We start from the raw sequence: 14,665 nt of genomic DNA, 5'->3' as shown, positions 1-14,665 counted from the left end.
TGAAAATCTCATTGCGTTGTGATTTTGTTTGTAGCTTGATTCACTCAGGATCTTGACACTGACTTAAAGTCGTCTTCCCAGTGTACATTCAGCTGAACTAGCACTGCAAGCGCAGCAGACCATTGCAGCTAAGGGCAAGAGTGCACCGCATGACAAATTGCAGATACTTGCTAGAGCTAGATTATTAGACTCCTTATCTAAATTGTTTACATGTCAAGTTTCTTTGATAGCCCAGAATAATTTGGATAAATGAACCTCCCAGTCAGTAATTGCATTTCCCTAACAGTATTTTAGTGAATGTACATAAAAGGTCATAATTGCTTCCACCAGCTCTCTGTCCTGCAGCATGTCACAGCCCCGGGTTCTGATAGCGTCTGACACTTATTGTTTAAGTCATATATTTCTAAAAGCAGAGGCCTCTGCAAGGTCTTTTCCCAAATGCTACCGTCTCAAGCTGCAAGGAGTCAAAAACCAGATTATGTCTGCAACTTTCCATGGATGTCATACACATTTATGGGAAAGTTCGAATGTTTGGCCTCAGGAATTATCAAATGGACAATATGAAATAGAATCTCTAGACACTGCAGGGTGCAGAGGGGGGAGGGAGCTTTCAGCCTCATGCTTCCTCTCAAGATGTGGCCACACCCACTGAAAGGTTGTCCTGCCCTTTCCTGGATGAGAGTCCTGTTCTCCTGAGTGCTTGCTGAAATCCATGGGTATTCATGAGCAGGTGTTGTCTGAGGCAGACAGGGACAGGAAGGAAAGACAGTATGCTATAGTTCTTTATCAAAAGAATAAAAAGAAAAATCATTGTCTTACAGGTTTGTAAAAATTTGTAAAAATTGACCTTATTATTCCCCATCAGCAGGCATTGGTTTCAAGTTCCTACCATGTAATTATATTATTATAAGTTAATGTATTATAAGTTAAAACCCATAGATGTGTCTCCAAAGATGTCCCAACAGAACGCTTCTGTGTACCAGTGTATGTATATGTGTGGGAGGGGCTGGGGGGTGTCTATATTAGTAGGTTTGTGAAATTCTGTACATCATTTAACCCTTTTAAAAAGTTGGTAACACATATTAATATACTTTAGAGTCTCTGAGAAATCCTCCAGGAAAAATTATGTGTGTGTTTATTCAATCTATTACTTCCCAAACAGGGTCCACTCAGGGAACAAAAATTACCCAGTAATTCACGCTAAGGAGCTTGATTATTCATGATGGCAAGATTGGAGTAAAAATCAGGCTGGCATCTAAAAAGTAAGGAAAGCTCCAAAGACTGTGTACATTGCAGATATAAGGAGTTGCCGTGGCCCTGGGGATAAAAGTGTTCACAGTAAGCCTCATCCTCCTCCTCAAGGCTGAGATCCAGATTGCACTGGGAGGTTGTGGAGCTGTTGAAAGTTAACCATTTTCTATAAAAACATATTATCTTTAACATCAGTATAGTTTATTCCTACTTTTGGTTAAGTGAAATCACATAGAAATAGAAGAGCAATGTGTTGGAATAGAGTATTTGGGGATAGTTTTTTTAAAACTTTTTGTTTTAAGTCCATTTCTCCCGTTGACTATCATAATGATATGAATCCTGATAATATTAAGTCAGAGCAGACAGCAGTAGATGGACTATTACTTTTCAACACTAATGTCCCCCTTCCCTTGATGCCACCTTAAGAGGTGAGTATATTGAGGCAACAATGTTGCAACGGAATAAGGGGAATAGGGGAAGGTACTTGTTTTTAGGGATGAACTCTGGGAGGCACCACTGAATGGCAGGATATTGCCAAGCTCTGACTTATTTTTCGCCCCCAATTATTTTTATTAGTTGGAAGCTAATTATAACATTGTAGTGGTTTTTGCCATACGTTGACATGAATCAGCCATGGATTTACATGCGTTCCCCATCCTGATCCCCCCTCCCACCTCCCTCCCATCCCATCCCTCTGGGTCATCCCAGTGCACCAGCCCCGAGCACTTGTCTCATGCATCCAACCTGGACTGGTGATCTGTTTCACACTTGATAATATACATGTTTCAATGCTGTTCTCTCAGATCATCCCACCCTCGCCTTCTCCCATAGAGTCCAAAAGTCTGTTCTATACATCTGTGTCTCTTTTTCTGTCTTACATACAGGGTTATCGTTACCATCTTTCTAAATTCCATATATATGCGTTAGTATACTGTATTGGTGTTTTTCTTTCTGGCTTATTTCACTCTGTATAATGGGTTCCAGTTTCATCCACCTCATTAGAACTGATTCAAATGAATTCTTTTTAATGGCTGAGTAATATTCCATGGTGTATATGTACCACAGCTTCCTTATCCATTCATCTGCTGATGGGCATCTAGGTTGCTTCCATGTCCTGGCTATTATAAACAGTGCTGCGATGAACATTGGGGTGCACGTGTCTCTTTCAGATCTGGTTTCCTCGGTGTGTATGCCCAGAAGTGGGATTGCTGGGTCATATGGCAGTTCTATTTCCAGTTTTTTAAGGAATCTCCACACTGTTCTCCATAGCGGCTGTACTAGTTTGCATTCCCACCAACAGTGTAAGAGGGTTCCCTTTTCTCCACACCCTCTCCAGCATTTATTGCTTGTAGACTTGTGGATAGCAGCCATTCTTACTGGCGTGTAATGGTACCTCACTGAGGTTTTTATTTGCATTTTGATTGCATGGAGCCTTGCACCACTAACCCCTACATTGTTCAAGGGTCATCTCTCTATATAAGAAATAAAGAATACTGGTTAACTCTTGATTCTCGAGTTTCTCATTAAGTGCTGGGGTCTGTCCTGCCTCTGAAGTGTGCCAGTACAGGGCTGTCTTATCTTTCTGGTGTTTGTGTTGATGTTTTGACAGAATAAAATGATAATATTGTGATGGTATTGTATCACATAATAAAGTTGATCATGATTTATGTCCTGGATATCAGAAGACTGTGCAAGGCATTGCTAGTTAGAGACTTGTTCCCATAAAGACCTGATAGTTGCTCACATCTTTGAATATTAACTATAAGTAAATGTATACATTTTTTAACGTTTAGGATGACATGGATGAAGGACTGGTATGGTGACCAGAAACGTTGTGGTTCAAGAATAACATAGAGATGAGAATGAACATGGTATTTGTGGCACATTATTTTTGCCCTATGTACTTTGAACTTTCTAGCCGACCTAAAATGCAGTGTGGTTACCAATAAACTATTCTTCATATCCATGTCTTACATCCAGCTCTTTTCCCTCCCCTTCCTCTACTTCTTCCCTCATCCTCCAGGATGCTGAAAGTATATTTTTATGTCTAAACATACAGACAGAGATCTGCTACTTCTCTTATAAATAGTAGCTCCGTGTGTGTGGTATGTACCTTCTCTTAACATGTGCAGGAGGCTAGCTTATACTAGAAAGATTTATAACAAATAATATCGCCTCACAGTAGGACAGGCTGTCTAAGCAATAATGGGGGGTTCAATCACGAGTTTGTCCAACATCAGGATGTATTTCTAAACTGAGTAGGAAAAAGGCCCAGGTGACATATGTGATTCCTTCCACTTACAAGGTTGCGATTCTGAGCAGATGCTAATTTCAAAGCAAATTAGAATCAAAACACAATTTCAGTGAGCAGGTAACTAGACAAAGTTCTCCAGCTGTTCTATAAATCTCTTTGCCCATAGGGTTGGTTATCCTAATATTTTAATTTTTTATTTCTTCCTTCATGCAAAAGCTTATTTTCTTTGAGGTATCTTAATATTTCCAGGACTCACAGCCTTCCTTGCAAAGACTGTAGGCATTATTAGTAAGTATCCTATCTTGTCACTGGTGTGTATGGGCTCCACCTGAACCAGTCTAAAAAAGCTACTTGTTGTTTAGTCACTAAGTCTTGTTTGACTCTTGTAACCCATGGACTTAGGCAGCCAGGGTCCTCTGTCCATGAAAGAGATTTTCCAGGCAAGATTACTGGAGTGGGTTGCCATTTCCTTCTTCAGGATGGGATCTTCCCAGCCTAGGGGTTGAACCCGGATCTCCTGCCTTGCAGATGGATTCTTTACTGTTTGAGGGCATGTCAGCTGTGTGCCAGCACTCTGTCACCGTGGCCATAAAGTTAAACACAAGACAGAATGCTTTCCTTCGAGAACTTCACTGTCCAGAGAAAAAGATTTTAAGTGGGCAGGTGATAATACTAAGTGGCCAATGCCAATGAAGAGTTAAAAGATCAATGTGGTTAAGAGCTAGAACTTAGATTTGAATCCACTTCCTCAATTTAATAACTGAGTGATCTTCAGTAAGTCATCTCCTTTTTCATTTTGAAATAATCTTATGTCCATATTAGAAGACTGGATATTTTTGGCATCTGCTTCCAGTAAAGATGGAGTAACCCAGACCGTATTTGCCTCCCAACTGAAACAGGTGAAAAACAAGCTAGATCATAAAATAACTGTTTTCAAAACAGGGCATCAGGCTATAGAGGGAAGTGATCCTTGGAGATGGGAAGTAAACTAGCAATATCTGACTCATGCTGGCTTTTCTGAAACAATTTTATCAGCAAACCTTACATTGTATCTAATTTATGATTTATCAAACTTTAATATGTTAAATACTTTTCGAACAGTATTTAACTTTTAGAATGTACCAGTATTATGCATAGATGTTTATGTATTAGCAGTGTATTGTATTCAAATGGAAGTAGAAAATTCTAATATGTGAAATACATGTATCATTTATAAATAAAACTACTACCATTTAAATATTTTCTTGGTTAAGATCAAAGTTTGAAAAGCCTTCTGATTTCTCTTATCCTTCCAGGAAATTTTTGGTGGAATGAGCCTTAAAAAGCTCTCCAATATTTATCCTTATTTGCAGCAGTATTAATGTTTATTTAATCCATTCATTTATTAAAATAGTTTGTTTTTAATTAATAAGCTGTCCTTTGGCTTCATAGAACACAACCAAAATCTTTAATCTGCTTTAATGTGAGTGGGCATGGTGAAATCTAATCACAGAAGTCTTGAACTTTGCCTTTAAGAAATTCTAATGGAATAATTATAAGCTTCTAACAAATTATATTCCCTAGATTAACACTGGAATCTGAAGATTTACCATAGTATCTCTTCTAAGTGGTCATTGTTGTATTACTTGTTCCTTTCTAATTTAGGCTAAGCATGGCAGATTAAATGCTAAAGTGTCTCTAATAATGAAATTAAAAGATTGTGTATCTAGTAAGATGCTTTGGTCAAAAGTATGTGACTAAACAAAAGGCAGTCAGGACCCTAATAATTCTTTTCCAGATATAGATCTTCAAGTGTTTGTTTATTTAAAAAGTATTTATTGAGGGCCTCATATGGATTAGGCACCTTACCAGGTGCTCAGCATATAGCTGTAAGCATAGAGATAAGAGTTTGTGCACTCAGGAGCTTAGGTTCTAGAGGGGAGAGGCAAATAAATAAATAAAGAAATGCAAGAACCAAGCATGTGTGTGTGTGGTGTCATATTGCAATAAGCCAGGAATAAAAGAAGGCAACAAAGGAGATAGAGAGTGTGCAGTGTGAGAAATTTTATTTTTAGTAGGATGGTCTGGGAAAGCCTCATCGAAAAGTTGACTTTTAAGTAGAGATTTAAGGGGAAATAAGTAGAGATTTAAGAAATTTAAGACAATGAGATCTAGACACGTCCTTAAGAAGGAGTTCCAGGCAGAGGACGCAGCAGGGACAGAATTGTTGAGGCAAGACATGTTTGTTGTGTTTATTTGTTTTAAGGAGCTTCAGCAGTGTGTGAACCAGAGTTAGCAGGGGACCAGTAAGTGAGATGAAGTTAAAGAGGAATTGGAGACAAATAGTGAGGGTGGCCTAAAGGTTCGCCTTTACTCTCAATGGGATAGGTAGTCGTTGGAGAGACTTGAACAGAGATGTGGCATGATAAGAATTCTGTTTTAAAAGGATCACTGTGACCAGTTAAGAATAGACTGTAGGTATTAGGGTAGATGCAGAGAAATTAGTTAAGAAGCTATTACAATAAATAGGCCAAAAATCATGGCAGTTTGGACCAAGTGGTAGGAAAGTCTTCAACTTGTAAGCACAGAATCCACATTATTTGCTGAAGGATTAGACGCAGATTGGGAAGGAAAAGCTTTGATTTTGTTTTTAGCTGAGTATATGGGAAAGTGATGTTGTCATTCACAGAGATGGGAAAGACTGCAAGGTGTGAACACCTTTGCAGCAAGAGATTCGGAGTTTGATTTTGATGATTTTTGAGGTGCCCATTACACGTATAATTAGCTGTGCTAATATATGAGTCTAAAGCACAGGGAAGAGACTTAGCCTTGAGATGTGTGTTTGGAAGTTGTCAACATTGCCTGGGATGAGCTTACCTAGAAAGGGCAGAGGAGAGAAGTTCTGAGACTGACTTTGGAAGACCACAGTGTGGGAGACTAAGAAGGTGTGGCTGTTTTGAGTAGGAGCAAAACCAGGAATGAAGCCACATAGACAGCAAGTAAAGAAGTATGAGGGAAATGCCTTGGCTTTTTACTGGTAATGTTCAGGATGTGGCTTTTGTGTAGGCTACCATTCTGCAAAACATACGGGACAAAGGCGAATGACCATTTTTAACATAGCATGTGACTCATTTTATGTGCTCCAAGTGGTAGAATGTTGACTGATGACAAATTTGAGGGAAAAAACATTATCAGCTTACCATTTCTTGGCCATGTGTAGCACCAAAAACAATATTTAGATCCTTCTTCCCTAGGCAGATTGAAAATGTCGCTTGACAGAATTTGGTTTTACTTCTAAATGATGAAGCAATAGGCTTTCCCCCAACACTGCAAAGTGGACGTGGAATTTAATAGCAGTGTTCTTACATATGATGAACAAAATCAGGATTGATTCTCTGATTATCTGTGTTGGGTCTGGCACTGTGCTTGCCATCAAATGAGCAATGGTGAACAGGATAATCTCTCAGTGTGCAAGCTTTGGGGGAACAGTGTAGTGTGAAAAGTGATTTATTTGTGGAAGTAGAAGGAACAAAGGATGCTCATATCAGGGACATGGAATCTAAAGGTCTACACAAGAACTTCCCCCAAAGCAATTCAAACACTGGCATTAAATACCAACATTCCTCAGGACCATTTAAATGCATATACTCCTGTTTTCTTAATTCTTGTCTTATGATGATTTTCCTTACTTTTGCTCTAGGCCATTCCACAGTTTGGCAAAAATGTTGCTCAACCTCTTTTGCTGCGTGAAACGCATCTTTATGCCTAGACCCTTCCACATTCAGTGTTTCATATGCTGCTGCTGCTTTTTTTTTTTTTAGCTCTTTAAAATGCAGTTTATTGGTAAGCATGAGACATGCTTCTTTGAGACAATGTAAAGGCTGTTGAGTCTGGCTGTTGAGGGAACAACTGCTTCATTGCTTGCCCCAGGAGCAAGTCATTTCAGTAGTACCATATTTATCCAAGAAGAGTCTGAAAGGAGAAGTAAACATCTCCAGGCTAATGGTATAATGATATCCTAACTTCTTTGGATCTAAGCATCAAAATTAATGAAGTTATGAGACAATAACACCGTTATGCATAGACTTCTTACTCTATAGTTTGCAGATTTTATGCAGATACACTTAATAGGAATCAAACTCTATCCATTTGTGTATTTTTAACCTACACAGAGCATTTGTTTGCTCTAGATTAAGAAAACACATATTGCCAAAGCAGGAGGAATTCTTTTAATGATTTCTAGAAATGTTCAAACTGGAATTTATTTTCTTCCGCTTAAAGTAGGAGCTCTGTTTTAGTACAGCAGATCTCTGATTAATTAATTAGTAAAGTTATTTTGTGTAATTTATTAAGAGCTTGCTACGTGCCAGGTGCTTTGCTTGGAAATCCACAACTTAGGAAAAACACAGTTTTTGTCAGAATTTAGCAATGATTATTGTACAGTTTTAAGGTGGAAAAAGATCCTTATGAAGAAGAAAACTATTGCAAAAAAAAGTTTTTTGGGTGTCCTCTGCTTTCACTTTTAGAGAAGATGTGATGAAATATCAAAATGATAAGGTTGTTTGTTTAGGTTATACATATAATCTGTTTACATCTGATAAAGCAAAGATTGCTGGACTTTGTTCCAAAGTAACCCTCCACATTTGTCAGAAGGTGGAAGGCTTATGTCTACCACTTTGCCAGAGTGAGCCATGTCAAAGATAGTGATTCTATCTTTGAATGTCTCTTTCTCTTCAAATGGTCTACTGGCCATAGATGATTTCATTTTGCCAGCTTTGTAGCTGATTTTTTTTCTTGCTTTTTTTTTTTTTTTTTAACATTGAGCATTTTATGGATGACTTCTGAGTGTGAGTCTGAAAAATACAATTTTCTAGCTATACTCTAAAACACCAGTTCCAAATTTTTATTCACAAGTTGTGTGAATGTTGTGACAGTCAGTCTAAGAAAGAAAGAAAAAAAAGCTGGAGTTTTTCTCTAGAGATGGTTTTGAAATATTTACTGAGAGGTCTGAGTTTTGGATCTGTGTTTTGATGGAGAGTTATTGACTTACAAGAAACCTGCAGTTCCTTAACAATAATATTAGGCATCAGAGCATCATGAAGGCAGAGGTGTCAAACAAATAATCACTAAGATTTAATACATTTGGAGGCTGAATGGGGTTGAGTAAATACAGAGTTGGAGTGTTTTGATGTCTCACAGGAACTTTTATGAAGCTAAAATGTTTACGAAGCATGTCCAAAAAGGAAGGAGTGAGGACCGAGAAGAGGAAGCTCAGCAGATAATGTAGAGGAAAAAGGATTAGGCCAGAAATGAAGTCCTTCCTCTGGCTTTTGGTTATGATGTGGTTGGCACACTACCCAAATGCTGAGATGTGAAGCAAGCTGTGCCCCTCGCTCCTTGGAGCTCTCAAATGAGGCTGATGTGTTGTTTTATTCTTCAATAAGCGGCAGGTATTTACCTTGAAGTCTTCATTAGCCCTTCACTCCAGAATAAAAATACTGGGAAACATAATGTGTGAGGTGCAGTTTTCACTAAAGGAACACAAGCCTGTGTGCTAAATCTAATAATTTAATAGCAATCCTTAGGCCAACAGAAAAGAGTATTTTTTTTTCCCTAGAACTCTAAAAGTTTGAAGATGACTGGAGACGTAAAATGGGCCTCACAGAGTTTACATAGGGGAGGCACTGTCAAATGATGTTTTATCACAACTATATGCAGAAATGCAACACTTCATTGTATAGTCACAGTTCAGCTAAAGTTTTAGCTGCTCTTTATGTAATGAGAATTCATGTATGATGAATGTCAAGCATGCACTGTTTATCTCACATGCATTATTTATAACTCTTCTCACAGCACTTTAGGGTTATATATAGGTGGTCTCGAGACTGAGAAAGGCCAAGAAAATGTCCTTTGGGTAAATAGTGTTAATAAGGTGGACAGCTGGAATTCAAACTCTGGCTTTCATGATTACAAAACCCTTTTTTTCTATTTCTGCATCTCATTGGTTCTCAGGAATCACTTATCACCTGGGCTCTGTGATAGTTGGCTCAGGTATGTCTGATCAAAGAGAAGAGATGCATGGGTCCTGAGTCCTCAAAAGCATTTACCGTCATTTATATGCATTTTGTCCCAGTTCAGGACCTCCTTTGAGTCTTTTCTCCAACCCATGAGGCATTCCCCTATCCTGATGATCTTCCCTACAAGTTGTATCATTATTCAGGCCCTTCCAGTATTGTTCACTGTTCAGTGGCTTAGTCATGTCCAAGTCTTTGCGACTCCATGGACTGCATCACGTCAGCCTTCCCTGTCTTTCACTTTCTCCTAGAGTTTGCTCAAACTCATGTCCATTGAGTTGATGATGCCATCCAACCATCTCCTCCTCTGTCACCCCCTTCTCCTCCTGCCATCAAACTTTCCCAGTATCAGGGTGTTTTCCAGTGAGTTGGCTCTTTGCATTGTGTGCCACAGTATTACAGATTCAGCTTCAGTATCAGTCCTTCTAATGAGTATTCTGGGTTGATTTCCTTTAGGATTGACTGCTTGCTTGCTCTCCTTGCTGTTCAAGGGACTCTCAAGAGTCTTCTCTTGAGAGAAGAGAAGCCACAGCACCACAGTTTGAAAGCATCAATACTTTGGCACTCAGCCTTCTTTATGGTCCAACTCTGACAGCTGTACATGACTACTGGAAAAACCATAGCTTTGACTGTACAGACCTTTGTGGGAAAAGTGATGTCTTTGCTTTTTAATACGTACCTAGGTTTGTCATAGCTTTTCTCCCAAGGAACAAGCATGTTTTAATTTCATGGCTTCAGTCACTGTCTGCAGTGATTTTGGAGCCCAAGAAAATGAAGCCTGTCACTGTTTCCATTTTTTCCCCCATCTGCTTGCCATGAAGTGATGGGACTGGATACCATGATCTTAGTTTTTTGAATGTTGAATTTTGAGCCAGCTTTTTCACTGTCCTATATCACCTTTATCAAGAGGCTCTTTAGTTCCTCTTTGCTTTCTGCCATAAGGGTGGTGCCATCTACATATCTGAGGTTATTAATATTTCTCCCAGAAATCTTGATTCCAGCTTGTGCTTCATCCAGTCTGGCATTTCACATGATGGACTCTGCATATAGTTTAAAGAAGCAGGGTGACAATATACAGCCTTGATGTACTCCTTTCCCAATTTTGAAGCAGTCTAGTACAAGGCCTGAAGATGAAATTGAGTCAGTGATACCCTTGGCTCCTTTCCTGTGGATCGTAATACAATCGCAGCACATCAAGGCCTTAACACTATCACGGAGAAAAGGCCTTGAAAATGTAAACTCAAGGGAAGCAGTGTGTTTTTCATAGTGTAGATGCAATATCAAAAGGGCCACAACCCAGTAATTTCCCTGGTGAGTCTGTTACATTGAAGTTGATGGAAGAGTCAGGAGGGAAGTCCTGTGCTTATCTTGGAGTAGATTGTATGTGTGGCCAGTAGTTTATATGTGCAAATGCTACAACTATGTTTGTGACTTTCCACGTGTTGTGAATTCTTTTTTTTTTTTTTTTAACCTTGTTTCCTCCATTTCCCAACACCCCATTATGGAGAAGTATCTCCATAAATATACCAAGTTAAACACTTACACCTAATGTCACTAGCTGTGGAGTTAAAAACTTGTCAAAAGAGAAATTACTATACAGAAAAGGAGAAGCAGCAGTGGCTATTAGCATAATGTTCTCTTGCAACTCTTCTTTACTCATTTGGGTCCCACAGACTCTGCCTGAGAAATTTGGGAGATAGATAAATTCTAACGGCACAGAAAAAAATTTTTTTTTTAGTTTTAGTAAGTTTTTAGCTTTAGTACATTTTTTTTAGTTTTTTAGTAAGTGGGGTCTGAATCAGCATGTTTGAAGAACTTTTACCATCTATGTGAACTTATGACCCCTGGAAAATAAATGAGATTGGGAACTAAGGCAGCAGATGACCCATTTGATTTTTCTACATTTGGTTTGTGAAATGTATATAACATAAAGATGTAGGTAAGCACATAAGTAGGTGAGTAGATGCATATTCATATATACATAGACATATAGATGGGTTTCCCAGGTGGCACTAGTGGTAAAGAACTCACCTATCAATACAGGAGATGTAAGAGATGCAGGTTCAATCCCCAGGACAGGAAGATCCCCTGGAGGAGGACATGGCAACCCACTCCAGTATTGTTGCCTGAAAAATCCTGTGGACAGAGGAGCCTGGTGGACTGGAGTCCATAGGGTCCCAGAGAGTTGGACGTGACGGAAGCAACTTAGCACACACATAGACATATAGATGTAATGATCCTTGTGGAACTTATTTTGTCTGAAGATGGCCCTTTTCTTACATGCTGCTGAGACTGAAATCCTTTGGCCTCCTCTCTTTGACATTAGACATACTGCAGATGTTTTTATAGTTACAATAATTGAAATAATGTTTAATCATCAAGTGGCACACAAATATTACTATGGGATGTGAAAATAGTGAAATGTGATAGATGAAGTAAAATGGCGGCAGTAGCATGTTTTCATGAGACTTCACAGAGGTATAACAGCCTACATGGGGTGGGGGTGAGGTGCACGGGGGTGGTTTCAGGACAGTCAGACAGCCGCCATCCTCTCTAGAATCAGGGAGACACAGGGCAGCAGCCAGCAATGCAGTCTTGCCAAATTTGCTTTTACAATTTGAACTGACTTGTGATTTCTCTATTTTCAATTGAAAATTCTGGTGGTTGCCCAAATGGTATGTGGGATTAAACCTGCATAAGCTAATGAAAAATAAGAGCACTTTTGGCATCCAGGGAGCCCGTCACTCTGTTCCCTTCCCCTCCAGGTTCACTCATGTCTCTGTGCTGTTGAGGTGCTGCTCTCTCCCTCCTCAGAATATGGGCTGTCCTTGCTTTCTCTTTTAACCACTCGCAAAAAGCCTACTCATTTTCCTAAAATTCATTGCAAACTCCTTTTAGTAACGCCTACCCTGAACACATGGTCCGTCCTCTCCTCTCTCCATCTCACATCCCCAAGCCTTGGATCTAACCGCCTGTGATGCACTGGAGTGGTTTTCACATCTCTCTTCTCAGTTGGACCATGAGAGTCAAAAATTCAGAGCTGGCTTCAGTGCATTTTTATAGCTTTTTTGGTGCCTAGCCATAGAATGAATAAATGAGTGGTATTTCATCAAATATCTCTGTGTGTTTTTTTCCCCCCTGATGAAAGACTGAATAATGAGCTCAATGGAATAGTAATTTTACCGAATGTGACATTTACGATCTTAGGAACTCTTAGGTTTTAGTGCAAATCAAAAAATGGATATCTTTGAGATAAAATAATCTGTCTCTTTTTACACCAGTGATGTACTCGCATAAATAAAACACATAGGCCGTGCTTAGAGCACCTTCAAAGATAAGCATTATCTAAATGCAAAGTCATGTCTTACGAATATGACATGTAATTGGGAGGAAATTATTTTTAATATGGTCATGAGTATGACTTTATGTTGGTTTATTATTATGGAAGAAGGAAATGATTGTGTAGACCATGTGAATAATAAATGCCAAGTTTATAACTAGGTTTTATCAGTATGGCAGAAAAAGTGTTATTGGATGTATTAGAGTCATATCTGGAGGCTTGAACTCAACAACATAATGATAAAAACCAAAAAGTGTTTGATAATTATAAGGTGGGTGAATTTTATGTGGTATTTCTGCCGGTTGACCAAGAATTTCAGCTCTGATACTTGCCCCCCAAATTACTTATTTTCAAAAATTGTGTGGCTGAAATATATATTATTTTAACTGATTAAAATATGCAAACTATGTTGATTAAAACTGACATTGAACTTTGTAAAGTGTATCACTAAAGTTGGTACCTAGTCTAATGCTTCCTTTTTAGTTAATGCCTTGTCAGTACTTAGGGTTCCTTTGTTTGTTTTTGGACACTTAGAATACTGAGAAATAAAAACACAAAGAAGAAAATATAAATCACCATCAATCCCTCAAGTGCAGAAGTAATTGTCCATAATTTTTTGATGCAGAGAAGCTGAGTAATTTGGCCAATGATGCACAGCTAGTAAAGATAAAGATGCATTCCCAGGCATCTATACTTTAAATCATTACACCACACTGCCTTTGCTGAACACTTACTTTGTATGTAAACATTGGAATTAGCTTACTGAACAGTTTAAGGAAACATTGAATCAAGGCCCTAAAGTTACACAACAACTTTAAATCATTCTCTTTTATTGTGACGCATGGTCATTTAAATCTGTGAGAATAACTTGGTAATCATGGATAGATTCTTCTAACTGAAAAAAAAAAAAAGAAAAACAGGAAAGGAAGGAAAGTTCTAATGAGTGAACAAACAGACATTCCAGCGTTTGGATATGAAAATCAAGATGGGAGAGTCTGGTTTCAATTTAAATTTTCTTGACATCTATCAGCTGTGAGGCCCCATTTGTCTCTGAAGTTTGAATACTATCTTTTATTCTCTTGATCCCCTTATTCTACTTATATTCTGTTGCTGCTGCTGCTAAGTCGCTTCAGTTGTGTCCAACTCTGTGCGACCCTATAGACGGCAGCCTACCAGGCTCCCCCGTCCCTGGGGTTCTCCAGACAAGAACACTGGAGTGGGTTGTCATTTCCTTCTCCAGTGCATAAAAGTGAAAGTGAAGTTGCTCAGTTGTGTCCAACTCTTAGCGACCCCGTGGACTGTAGCCTACCAGGTTCCTTCGTCCATGGGATTTTCCAGGCAAGAGTACTAGAGTGGGGTGCCATTGCCTTCTCCGACTTATATTCTATATGGGGACATTAGTGAAAGATGGAAAATACTTCATGTGATATTTTTTGTCATACTTATGTGATATGTGATATTTAATGAAATGTCGTAATGTACATTTCTTGAGAATGAAAGATAGAGTTGTGTCTAAACAGAGCCTTGAATAATAGAAAAGAACTCTTATCCCCAGTTGGTGAATAAACTGGTGTTACAAATACAGAAAAGGTATGAAGTAACTGGCCCTCCTACTATTGTTTCTTTTTTCCTGTCACAGAAGTTTCTTTTCTCCTCTGCTGATAAAGGGTCATGGTGCAATGCTGACCTCTATTGCACCATTGATTTCTAGATGGCTTATGAAAAGTCACATTCATTTCTTTTTTCCACAAATGTTTGTTGAGTTTT

The sequence above is a fragment of the Dama dama genome, chromosome 17 (genome assembly GCF_033118175.1).
Source record: "Dama dama isolate Ldn47 chromosome 17, ASM3311817v1, whole genome shotgun sequence".
Lineage (NCBI taxonomy): Eukaryota > Metazoa > Chordata > Mammalia > Artiodactyla > Cervidae > Dama > Dama dama.
This window is presented reverse-complemented; position numbering follows the sequence as displayed.